Below are 12,419 nucleotides of genomic sequence, written 5' to 3'. Positions count from 1 at the left end.
AATCTTTTTTATTTTGGGTAACTTTCGATGGCCTTTGCAACCTTATTATACAAAAAATAAAAAACAACTCTTTTTTGTGTCAAATTTCAACTTCTTATTATTTTATTAATAAAAACTAAAAAAAAATGTATAAATTGAACCTAAAATAATATATACACACAAAATGTAATTATATTATATCATATTATACATATACAGATGGATTGTGTGCCATGATTTGATTTGTCCAAGATGGACAGTTGAACCGCTGACCTGTGACCTATTACCAAAACTACTCAACCTCAAAATCGATTTTTAAAACACTGGTTTTATTTGTTGAGTAAATTAAATAATATTTATTATAAAATCTAAATTTCTTAATTACTTAACATAAAAACTAATGATCTTTTAAATTGAATTAAATTATTTATCCTAACAAACTATCATTGAACATCTCCATTTCAATACAATTATTTTTTATTGATAAGTCAAAAATAACTAGAAAAAAGATAATTGATTATCAAAAAATAACCAACAATCAAGAGAAATCGTTGATGTTATTTTTAAGGGTAAATTGATGAAATCTCCCATGAACTTTTTGACCATTGTTGAAACCTCCCCTAAAGTTTGGTGATTTTAATTACCTTCCTTAAATTGGAATGCAGTGTGGTCGAGATCATATTCCCTGTCCTCGACTCCGATTTTGAAATTAATCCCCGTCTTTGTCCTTGATCCCTGGTAGACCTATTCATGGGCCGGGCCGGGCTTTCACTTGTCATTAAGGGAAATATGCTAGGCCCAAGCCCGAGCCCGAAGCCCGACCTAAGAAAAAAAAACAAATTTCCCTATTCAAATTAGAATTAAAAATTCAGATAGTTTTTTTTTCCTATTTAAATGAACAATGGGCCTACAAGATGGTTTTTCCCCTTTATTTTATATTTTAAAACACATTTTTACATTGTTAAATCAAAAAATTTATTCAAATGGACATAATCACATTACTCACTTTAATTTTAATAGTAGGTCGGGCCGAGCTGGCCCGTTGGGGACCCAAATCCCCAAAATGTTTTTAGTTAGCAGTATTTTTGAAAAACAAATTTCCTTAAAAATAAATAAAAATTTCAAAATATAAGTAATGTTTCAAATATGTTTTGATATATAGAAATAATATATATTTAATATATATAATCGGGGTCGGGGCGGGGCAAGGACTTCAATCCCCATCCCCAACCCTCACCTCGACCAGGGATCCCTATTAATCTCCATCCCTGTCCCCATCCCCGCCCCGCCAAGGTAATCCCCATCCCCAACCAAATGGGATTAGGGAAGTTAGCTCCCCATGGGGGATGGGGAAATTTGCCATTCCTAACCCTAACTTTGTTGATATAGTTGCAAGTAGACCCCCTTTGGAAGGATCCTTCATAAGAGGCATGAAAAATGTCTAAAATACCCATGCAAGAGGCTGGTTTATATGGAAAAAAGCAATACAAACTTTATTAAAAACAAAAAAAAACACTGAATTTAAGTTGTAGCTTTACCTTCAAATGATTTATATGAAGGGTGAGTTTGGAAAATAAATCAATTTCAAAAAAAGAGACTATAAGGGTTTGAGCTAGCGATTCATACGAGGAGAACATTGGGAAAATAAATTTTGATGAAAAGTAACTCCATTAGTATTTTGGATATTTCATGCCTCTGTTTAGATTATTCTAACAAAGAGGGCCTACTTTCAACTATGTCAAAAAGTTAAAGAGAGGTGATTGCAATTACCAAACTTGACCTCAACCCACCCGCTTTGATTTGCAAATTCACCACATTCAATATTTTTCTTTAAACACAAAAAAAAGGTTTAAGAAGAAAATAATATAAAATTTACAGCAAAAGGTCAAATTCTCAAATAAAAAACTTAAAAAATATAGAAAATATATAAAAATGCATACATATATATAGTAGGCCCCATGCAATGCACGGAATTGGACTTAAAACTTATTGTTCTACAGAGCTACACAACCCAGGGGTAGGGATGGCAATTTTCTCCATCCCTACCAAGTACTCGGCCTCCCCGATTTGGCAGGAATAGGATGGAGATTGTCTTAGCAAGAATAGGGTGGGGATGGAATTAATAGAATACCTGATTGGGGATGGGGAGTTAAGTCCACAACTCACCCCAACCCCGATTATAAATATTACATATATGTGTATATGTAATTTAGTAAATATATAATATTATTTATGTTATTTATAATATTTTTATATTATATATATCAAATATATTTAAAATATTATTTACATTTTTATATTATATATATCAAATACATTTAAAATATTATTTGCATTTTAACTTTTCCTTTCTTTTAAATAAATACTTTTTCTAAAGACAAACTTTTAATTAAAAAATTTAAGGATTCAGGTCTCCATGGGGAAGCCCTCTCTATTGAAGATCGGGGATGTAGGCTAAAATTTTTGATAGGGATTAATTTAAAACTCAAGGTCGGGATGGGGAGTATGATCCCTGCCCATTTCCATTCCTACCCTAGGGTCATCCCCTTAACCTATAACACCCCCCAAACCCATAAATATAGTTCCATAAATTATAGTAATTACAAATGGAGTATTCGATACTTATGGGAATTATTGAAAATTTCCAAATATTTATTTGAAAATTTGGAAGTTTTATAATTTAAGTTTCACTAACAAAATCACTAATTATTTATAAAAAATTATAGTAAACATCAAATTTACTAAAAATATAAAAAATATTTTATATTTATTGAAATTAATTTTAAACTAAAAAAATTACTGAGATTTTTTAATTATTATTTACAAAATCAATAAATATTAATAAATTGACCAAAATTACTGAAAACATCAACAACTACTTATTGCTAAAAATTAATAATAATTTTTAATTATTAAGTTTGTACTTATTAATATTTTAATTAATTATTATTTTTTAGTAATTATTTATTTCAATAATTAATTTTTAAAAAAATCTGAAATTAAATTACCAAAATCGGTAATTTTCAACAAGTAATTATTAGTAATTAAAATTTTCAATTTACCAAAATTACAAACAATCATAGTTTTGGTGTTGATATTTTCTAAATAATATTCAATAATATTAGTAATTATTGAAAATATAAAAAATATTTCACAATTTAATTTAACTACCCAAATTAATTTAATTAATTAATTGACCCAAGTTTTTGGTTTTTAGATGGTTCATAATATAGATTAAGAGGTGTTTTAGGAAGAATTTTATATGGGAGAGATTGTATAGGAGGGGGTTTAGCTGTTGGGTAACTAACATGAGATAGATAGAGAGAGAGAGAGAGAGAGAGAGAGAGTTGGAGTGGAACTCTAGTGAAGAAGAGAGGGCTGCCACGTGGCAATATAGATTAAGAGGTGTTTTATGAATAATTTTACATGGGAGGGATAGTTTAGGAGATATTTTAGGAGGGATTGGTTAAGTGATTGAAAACATGAGGGCTGCCATGTGGCTATATGAAAGGTCTAGGAAGGGGTAAGGAAGAAAGGAGAGGTTTAAGGAGAAAAGAGAGAAGGGGGAACGGGAGAAGGAAATGGCTGCTGACGTGGGACCTAATCATTTTATAATATAGTATAGATACAAAAAAAATTGTAGAGAAAGCACAAATCTTATAATTCTATTGTTAGTGTAATAGGGAAGGGCAAATTTAGAAGCCAATGTACCATTCAAAATGTCAAAATTGGGTATTTCATTATTTTTTTCCCACTTTTGTTAGCTCAACTACTCAAGATAATTAGAGGGGTGTAATGCAACATTGTCTGAAAATTCAAAGGATGGTACAATATTTTAGTATAAAACAGGGTATTGAACCACAACTGTTAGAAAGTACAAGGTAAGTCTTAGCAATTTACCCCTTTTCTTGACAAAACATCAATATCAAAAGGATTGCAATGCTCTCATAAATGAGATTCGAACCCTATGACAAAGTTATTTTTTCGAATTACATTTCATCCCACTGTAGAATTCTAAAATTACAGCCCCCCATAGTTTACTAGTAGTAGCCCCTAGACCTGTTCATGGGCCAAGTAGCACGACGGGCCAGCCTGGCCCCCGGATGGACTTGAACCTGAGTTTTAGCCAGCGGGCTTGACCTTGGGCCTAAAAGCCCGACTCGATTTTTTCCAGGCCAGGCTTGGGATTTGTCAAAAAGGCCTAGCCCGCCCTGACTTTTATAAAATTTAAACCCTGAATTCCTAAACTGCCTAACCCTAACCCTAAATTCTTCTCACTTTTCTTCTCATTCTCAGTTTCTCACTCTTAGGCTCTCAAAAATAGCGAACTCAGGCGCACCATTATCACTCTACGAACTCAGACATCGACATCCGACACTACCATAACTAGGTTGTCTCTCTCTATCTAGCAGTGAGCTCTCTCTCTCTCTCTCTCTGGCCGACACCGTTTCATCTTCTATCTCCTCACATTTCTTCTCATTCTCAGTTTCTCACTCTTAGATTCTCAGAACCGATAAACCCAGACGTATCGTTTTCATTCTGCGAACTCAGACATTGGCGGCCGGCACCACTAGAGCTAGGTCATCTCTCTCTCTGACGGTGAGCTCTCTCTCTCTCTCTCTCTCGCTCGCTCGCTCGCTCTCTCCGGTCGGCACCATTTTCATCTTCTATCTTCTCACTTTCTTAGTTTTCATTCTCACTCTCAAACTCTTAGGAACCGACGAACTCAGGCACCATTCTCTCACTGTCAGAGGCGAACTCAAAGCACCAGTGCTCAGACTCCTAGGTTGGGCTTCAGGCTCGGGCTCAGGCCTAGAAATTTTCTGTTAATGAAGAGTAAAAGCTCGGCCCCTGAATGGGTCACCCTATAAACCGCACCCTGTTCGTGGGTTTGGCATCAATCCATGGTCAGGATTCATCCCACCTGTATAGTGGGGCTAAGAATTATGAGGTGGAATGAATAGTCATTCTCCCTTTTTTTTTTAAAAAAAAGAGGACAAATACTTTGAAAAGCACTTGAGAAAGTTATTATTTCTATATATTATATTAGGTCGTGTTAGCAAGTAAAAGCAGCTTTTCTCAAGACAATTTTTTGAGAATAAAGGTATGTTTGATTTGCAGGAATAGGGGTATGGAAACAGAATTGGAATGGACTATTCCAATTCCAACTATTTGGTTGGGTAGAATCGGAGTCCCATTCCCATTCTTGCAGGAATGACATTCCCCCATTTGAGGGAATGGCCATTCTCTGCCCCTCCCTTGGGGATGAAATCCCATTCCTGCTGATTTTAATTCTCATTCCCATTCCTGTCTAAACCAAATATACTATGAGAATGGACCATTCCAATTCCGATTCTAGAGGATTTCAATTATGGTTCGAATTCCAACTATAAACCAAACGGACCCTAAATTGTTTTTGTTAAAACAGTTTGCTGGAGATTAATTTGTTTTGCTTATGATGGTTTGTAAGCGAATAATTTTTGCTTCAAAGGACCTACTGGGATATAGAGAATGTCATATACATATATAAAATATGTATATACCTCTTCGACCTTTGGACTCAAAAGCCCATACAATTGCATTTTACTATGAGTTAAATCTGACCCATTTTATAATTATGAAGACCAACAAAATTTAGAAAAAAATATTATATCTCACCTACAATCATTTCAACTAAATGGAGACCCTCCCACTAAATTTAGTCATGGAACTGTGTTTAACTACTTAAAAAATATATCCTTCAGCAATTTTGGTACCATAGGACACACAGTCCAATGGTACATATGTACCATAATAATCCAATCGTATAACCTAGAAATTGATAATTATTTTACTTCACTCAAACTATATAATCCCCCTATGTAATTTTAAGTAACTTTAACTCAACATAGGCTGTGTTTGATTGCAGTGCAATTTTATTTGCATCAATACAAATACATGGAAGTGCAAATGAAAAGAATGTAAATTCTGGTTTACTTTTGGTTTGGGTTTTGTTTTATTTTCCTTGAAGTCTTGTTTTACTTCATTTCTACTCCAATCAAACAAAATAAGATAAATTTCAAATAAAAATAAATCATACTTTGCACTAAAATCATTTGCACTGTCATGGTTTTGCATCAGTGCAAATAAATTTGCATTGCAACCAAACACAGCCAAATAAAAATCTTTTGTCTCACTGGAATCCTGGGCTTCTTATTTTTCTAAGACCAAAATGACCCTAGCAACCACTTTATCTTGCAAATTTTATCATTCTCTTCAGCTTTTGTGAACACCACCCCTTTTAGGAAAAAAAAAAAAAACAAGAAGAAGAAGAAGAAGAAGAAGAAGAAAACCTGAACTTGTCCTTGCTCACATACACATTGAATTTTCAAGTGACAAGGAATAGTCCATCTTCTCATGTAATAGTCTTTTAAAAAAAAATTAAAATCTTTTCATGTATTAGCCAAGTAAAGAAGGAAGGAGGCATAAAGCTTCATCACCAAGCCCTATTAATCTTATGGTTAAATTACTGATAGGTATCTTGTACTTCGGGAGTGGTGACAAATAGGTATCATGAACATTCAATTGCAACACTTAAGTACCTTGAAATCTTAAAACTAGACACTTGGGTCCATTTTATAGTATTCCGCTAGTCAAACATAACATAATGTCGAAAAATACCTTTCTCATGTATTTTGGAGATCATTTTACGTAGCAAAATCATCACTAGAGAATGTTGTCATAAAAAAACTTGAATTTGTTATTTGCTGTCCATGTTAGAACGTCATCGTGGGGAGACGTTCGATTACCTAAAAATAATCTCAAAAATACATGAGAAGGGTATTTTTTACATTTTATAATATTTAATCAGCAGATGGACTCAAGTGTCTATTTTTGAAAGTTCAGGGTACTCAACTATTGCAATTAAAAGTTCAAGGTACCTATCTGTCACTATCCCCAAAGTATAGGGTATTTATCTATAATTTACCCTAATTTTATTTATCCTCTATTGCTTTTCACTGTTCAACATCTTATTACTATATTATCCTTCTTTTCTCTTACTTTTGTCCTGCCTATTAGTTTCTAAGTTTTTCTCTTGTTCTGTTTAGTAGCTCATGGATATTTACATAAAAGTAATATTCGTTGATAAAAGCACATATATATATTAGAATGATTTGAATAGTCCAAAAGCTTTAATCATGTCATGCAAAGTGCAAGTTAGGGGATTTATGGGGTTTGATGCAATGTTCAAAATATTGGTATTATGTATTCTTGGATATGGATATGGGATGAGATAGGGATATCCTTTGCATATGCATGGATATGGTGGAAAGAGATATATGAATATATTCAGATACACTATGAAAACTATTACAAATCCCACAAGCACATCAACAACACTAAATCTAAGATTGAAATGACTATTATTTTTGAAAGGTGATTGAAATGATCATTAATATGGTATAAGGCTAAATTTATATTTCAACTTAGTTTTAGTTTTTTTATAAATTAAAATTTCTAAAAATTGAGATTTAAGATAAAAAAAGACATTTTTGGCAAAATTATTGGTCCAAGGTGCTTTCAACACCTTGCATCACAGGTTGAAATTGATACGTAAATAAGGAACAAAAATGGAATAGGAAATCATATAAATAATTCAACATACATTTATTAATGAATTAATAGGTTGTACAAGTATAAGATAGAAAATTGTTTAAATAGAAGGGGTATTATAGGCATATGAATGTGCGAAACCAATGGTTTAATTCGGACATAAACAAGTGACATAATAAAAAATTAGATAAAAGAGCGAGTGTATTTTATTTTAAATCTATAGAAGTTTGAATATAAACCTATCATTAACAAATTATAAAGATAAAGTGGGCATTTGTGTAAATAAAAAGGGTATTATAGGTATAAAAAAGTTGAACCAAAGGGGATGGGCATGGAAGTGTGTATTCTATAGGTAGAGATAGATATAATTATTATTACATATATAAGATAATAATTTTATAGATATCCCGATATACATGAATACATGTGCATAGATATAGGTGTTTTTAAAAGAATTAAACCTGCAAATAAAAAAAAGTAATGTTTGAAACTTGTAACCAATCAACAAGCAATGTTTTAAAAACCAATTCAGAGGTCGAACCATTTTTGCCTCTGGGTCGTGGGTCATCATTGGTTTGACCGTCTAGGTTAGATTGTGTCATGTGTGTGTTTGTGTGTATAGGTTTTTATAAACATGTATTTTATCAATAAAAAAATGTATAATTATGTTTTATATGTAGTACATGTATTATTTTATATTTTTTATTTTTTATTTATAAAAATCAAAAATTACATTTTGAGGCCAAATAGGGGTATTTTAGAAAAATAACGGGGCACATATATATCTTGAAAAGTTATCTAAAATCAGAAGAAAAATTATCTCAATCGGGCATCAGAGTATAAAGTTATAGCCTCCCAAAATTTGCATATACATTTAGTGTGCAACCTGTAACCCAGTCACCAGGTCTAATGGGTCAATGGTCCAACCATATAGGCTAAACAATTTTTGATTATCCTCTAGATTTTACTAGCTGAGTTAATGACAAGTTGAAAACATGTCCATTAGTGTAAAAGTGGTAATAATCAGATGTTACTTATCAAAATTCGTAGGGGATTGATTTGATTGATCAAAGTTCTTGTGGCATCATGCCTTTTTAGCATCGTAGATATTCCCAAAAAAGTATAATTAATTTTTAACCTGTGACGCCCATCATCCAATCAAGTTGGTTGACATGTTTGATCAACTCAACAGTTTTGACTGATTGGTGCTTTGGTTAATCAAATCATGGGCCATTTTTTTTATAATTGAACTGGTATTATCGGTTTTTTGAAAACTGGTAATCGAAACTGAATCGAAGCCAATCGGTTAATCGGTTGACCGGTGCAGTTTGTCGTTTTTTGATTTTATAATTTTTACAATATATTATAAAAAATTATAAATATTTATAAAATATTATATTTTAAATAATAAATGATATATTACATATTATAACTATATATATTTATATAATGCATATTTATTAATTTATAATATCTAAAAAATATAAAAATATAATATATATATATATATATATATAATATAGAAATATATGTATATTGGTCGGTTAAATTAACCACTGATTTTCTATAATGATTAACTAAAACCAAATCAATACCTTTGATTTTTAAAAACATTGAACCAAAATCAAACCAATTAATTCGGTTAACCGATTTTTCAATTCAATTTTGTCGGTTTTTTTTGATCGATTCAGTTTTTTAGTTTTTTCCTCACCCGTAATGACTTTGGAGTTTGGGAAGGGATTAAAATTGTCACCTTCGGATTGTTTTGATCACGCGGGTCAATAATAGGTTGAAAACATTTAATTTCGCATGCAATATTATAGCTTAAAATTCAACAAAACAATTAAGAATCAAACTATCTAAGCTCGATGCAACTGAATTTTTTGAGTAGATTCGAACTAGACTCGCTCCACTTCACCAAGTCAAGCAATAAGCTGCTGTTTGATAGCGGCTGAAGTGGTTGAATGAAACGACCTATTATTTTATCCTTTAGGCTATGTTTGGTTTCTAATGAAAAAATGATTTAACTTGGGACGCAGGTTAAATAAAATAATATGTAACAAAACATTTAAAATATAATAATAATTAATCAATTCAACGATTAAAGAACTGAGAACTCACTGAAAGAAAATTAAAAGCACAGTGCCTCCTACCGGAGAAATTAAAGTCAGGAAATTCGAACTAGCTGATTGCTGAGAAGTTTTCTTCTTTATCATTTCTATTCAATTTCCCAAGAAATTTGCATTAGCATTTAATAGAATTAGCCTCGACACCACTAAGGAGTCACTGACTGTTCTCATTTGATTATTAGCTTTTTCTCGCTTTCATCAGTTTTATCAAGGTATATAGAACTGTAACTTATTCCTGACTATCAGAGTTTTCATCTCATCAAAGCAAACAACCAGTAGTTGATTTAAAAGGACTAATCATGTCGCCCAATAATATTATAGACACCTGATCTATCAGAAGAAGAAGAGGGAAAGAAAATAAATAAATTGATGCTAATCATAACAATTTTCCTCTATATCTCAATAACCAAGGAGCAAAGAGGTGAAGGTAGTAGACCTGATTTAGTATCTTGAAGGAGAAGCATTAAAGCGATTAATCCTGCACTCTTCTTCTTTTCTTTCTAAATCAAACGTCAAGCACACCTCCAACTCCACTTTCATACATCATTTAAACTGAAACCAAGGCTCTGTAGGTACTGTACAGAGAGAGAGGGGGAAAACTTAAGGTCCAAGGAAATTAAAAAGGAAGAATATAATCGAAAGTTTCTCGAGTACCACTTTAATAAAATGAGGAGAGAGAAAGAGACAGAAAGAGAGAAAGAGAGAGAGCTTTTGATGTCTAAGGAAATAAAGAAGGAAGAATAAAGTGCAAAAGAAAAAGTAACTTTTTACCTTCTGTATAAACAAGCATATATGCTCTTCTTTTCATATATATGAATTAATGCAAAAATATATAGGATAAGAAGATAAGAGAGATCACAATATCCATTGATAGGGATAAGGCTGTTCATAACAAGACCTAAACCGACTAAACCGATCAACCTGGTTCGATTCAACCTGAGTTGGTCGGTTTTTCTTCAGTATAGGTCGGTTTTGGGTTACAAAAAAATATAAACCGACCCAAACCGACTTAAATATATATTATATATATAATATATTTCAGATATTATATATATATATATGATATATTTCAGTTTTAATATATATATTTCAGATATATATTTGTGGAAATATATATATTTCAGCTTTATTTCTGAAATATACATATTATATATAAAATTTCCGATATATAAAATATTAGTTTTAATCCATCAAATCATTTTTAATTTTCAGGCATCCATCCTTTGCTTTGTTAGACTTGAATCCTTTATCGTTCACACCAAGAGAATCATTCACAAAACCGACCCAAACCAACCGGGTCGGTTTTACTTAGTAATGGGTCGGTTTCAGTTCCATTTCTAGGTAAACCAACTAGGTTAGGTCGGTTGGAAAAATGCCAGTAAACTGACCCAACCCGATCCGTGAACAGCCCTAGATAGGGATTAGGGAAGGCCTGGGATGGAAGTAGGACAAAAAGTTGAAAACTTTAAAAATATAAAATTATAATTAATATAGGATCCTTTAAAACACCCCTTATGATTTGCAAGCGTCCGATGAGCTGGACACAAGGTTGTACACATCAGGCTGGGCTACTAATCACGGGTGAACATGTACTCTGGGCCCATCTTTACTAAACACTGGCATGTTCACTCAGGATAGGTAGCCCAACCCATTTCATAATGGAAAATGACAGTTTTGACCTTAATATTCATTTGAATAATTTAATTAAAAGAAAATAAAAATCAAAATATCATTTTTTCTTCTAATAAGACATAAGTAACCATTATATTTGATTTTATTAGGTTAATTTTATTTTTTGTACAAAGAAATATTAGGGGAAATTTTGGAATAAACAATCATAAGCCCATTGCCCTTAGAACATTTTTACTGATTCTGGTGATCATGTTACTATTTTCAGTGGAAAAACATACACTTCTTACTGATTCTGGTGATCATGTTACTATTTTACTGATTCTGGCATGTTCCCTATAAAACTGGGACCCCACCTTGCCTTACCCTGAACGGGATGGGTTTTCCCCGATCTTAAATAGGGACGAAGAAAACATTTTTGCCCCAAATTGGGGATGAGGCAGTGATGGGGTTTGCATATAATTCCTTGAACTCGGTGGTAAATTATTAAAATATTCATAGATTTAATATCAATTTTTAAAATACTCTTAAATTTCCTTCAAATTCCAAAAAAACCTAGGATGCCATAATCACATTTATAAAATCTCCTCAAATCCCATAGTCCTATATCTAAAAGGGTAAATTTCTTGAATACCGTTTAGTTATTGTCTAATGTTACCCCTATTGTTTTTGATAATTGACTAGCTCTACCCTTATTGTTAGCATCGGTTAATAGTCCATCAAAATTCGTATACACGTGACGTATAATTTTTTAAAGCCCAATTTTACCCTTACCGGTTCTTTCTTTTAACAATAGAAAACCAAGCTGGCTTAGTCCTTAACTAGTGGCGCAGATGCCCCCCTCCACCTCCAGACCTCTCTCTCTCATGTTTCATCACCGCCGCTGCAACAGTGGACCCCTCCACCTCCGGTCAAATGAAAGGAGCCATTGGAGACTCCACACCACAAACAATTGGTAACACGGGTGAGAGGAAGGGGAAGAAGCCTGCAAATCTTTTAACTTCAATATCCTACCAAAAAAAAACCTTGTGAGGATCTAAATTTTATTTCTCTTCTGAAGGTAGTTGGAGGAATTGACTCCATTTTTGT

The 12,419-nt window shown here is 32.3% G+C and overlaps 1 protein-coding gene across 4 annotated transcripts in view; it reads right to left on the bottom strand.

Annotated features, from left to right (window-relative positions):
• The window catches only part of LOC104589404 (uncharacterized), an 84,339-nt gene extending 74,016 nt beyond the window's left edge, over positions 1-10,323 (bottom strand). Inside the window, exons 1-2 of one of the 4 annotated variants that reach the window (XM_088903611.1) lie at positions 10,138-10,321; positions 624-801 (exon numbers count right to left, since the gene is read on the bottom strand). The gene's annotated coding sequence lies outside the window, so the exon portion shown is untranslated. Of the gene's footprint in view, positions 1-623; positions 802-10,137 lie in introns of all 4 variants that reach the window. The other 3 variants (XM_010247723.3, XM_010247722.3, XM_010247719.3) reach the window with 3 other exon arrangements.
• Between the last annotated feature and the right edge of the window lie 2,096 nt (positions 10,324-12,419).

Source organism: Nelumbo nucifera, chromosome 4 (genome assembly GCF_055504915.1).
Source record: "Nelumbo nucifera cultivar China Antique chromosome 4, China Antique-T2T, whole genome shotgun sequence".
NCBI classification, from domain to species: Eukaryota; Viridiplantae; Streptophyta; class Magnoliopsida; order Proteales; family Nelumbonaceae; genus Nelumbo; species Nelumbo nucifera.
The sequence above is the reverse complement of the archived record's forward strand: the minus strand, read 5'-3'. Positions and strand labels throughout refer to the sequence as shown.